At 34.0% G+C, this 1,056-nt stretch overlaps 1 non-coding gene across 1 annotated transcript; it reads right to left on the bottom strand.

Moving 5' to 3' along the window:
- Nucleotides 1-568: 568 nt before the first annotated feature.
- Nucleotides 569-692, bottom strand: LOC112932866 (small nucleolar RNA SNORD22). The gene has a single exon (XR_003237573.1). It is a non-coding gene; the product is annotated as a small nucleolar RNA SNORD22 (small nucleolar RNA).
- Nucleotides 693-1,056: the final 364 nt, after the last annotated feature.

Here is a 1,056-nt window from a genome sequence, read left to right on the forward strand (position 1 = left end):
AAACTCTTATTACAATGTCCATCTTACTTAAGGTATCTTTTATTTCAAATAAAAGCATTGTGGAGCACCTCAATGGCTCAGTTAAAAAAGTATTACATCATATGCCTTCAATATGTTCTTTTTTTATTTGAAAGTTAAAATAAAACTTGGGGGAGACACCTGGCTGGCTCAGTCAGTTAGGCATCTGACTGTCGATTTTGGCTCAGGTCATGATTCTCAGGGTCCTGGAATTGAGCCCACATCAGGCTCCAGGCTCAGTGAGAAGTCTGCTGGAGATCCTCTTACCATCTCCTTCTGCCCCTCCACTCACTAGCATGCTCTTTCTTAATTAATTAATTAATTAAACCTTAAGAAATAAAATAAAACTTGATTTGGAAAGGCTGAAATGACTATAAGCTAATTTGAATAGCTGGGTTGTATAAGAAATGCCTTTAAAATTTCCTTTTTGATGTCCTCTGAGAATTGGATTCCATTATATTTGCCTTGTTTGTTCTTCAGATGAAAAAAAATGTTAACTGATTTTCAACGAATGATTAGTTCTCTCTTTTCCATGTCTAGAAATTCTATGCTCTCTCAGACAGTTCCTTTTTCAATAAACTTTCCTCCTCTCCCCAGTCAGCCCCACTGGGTTCACCTTTACAGGATCTGGAACTAGGACAGGAGTTATGTCCCTTAATGTTTCTTCACTGGGACCTCTTAATATTTAGACAAAAGCTAGTATATATTACTATGCACATGCATTTTTATGTATACATACATATATACATTAGTCATTTTAATAAAGATTAATTTTCAGAAAATTAAAATTAATTATTGCCATATTTCATATTTATCACTCATTGCCATGGTTCAACACAAATGGCTTCTTCATCAACAGTCTAAAAGCTCAGTATATATCTGGTAATGGCTACTGGGATTTCAACCATAAGGTTTGAAAGAAACTAATTCTATTATAATCTGTACTATATCAACTCTGGCATATATACCAATAAGCTAAAATAATCACAACTGACTGACCCAATTACAAATATAAGACCTCTACAAATCTAAAGTATA

Source organism: Vulpes vulpes, chromosome 7, assembly GCF_048418805.1.
Source record: "Vulpes vulpes isolate BD-2025 chromosome 7, VulVul3, whole genome shotgun sequence".
NCBI classification, from domain to species: domain Eukaryota; kingdom Metazoa; phylum Chordata; class Mammalia; order Carnivora; family Canidae; genus Vulpes; species Vulpes vulpes.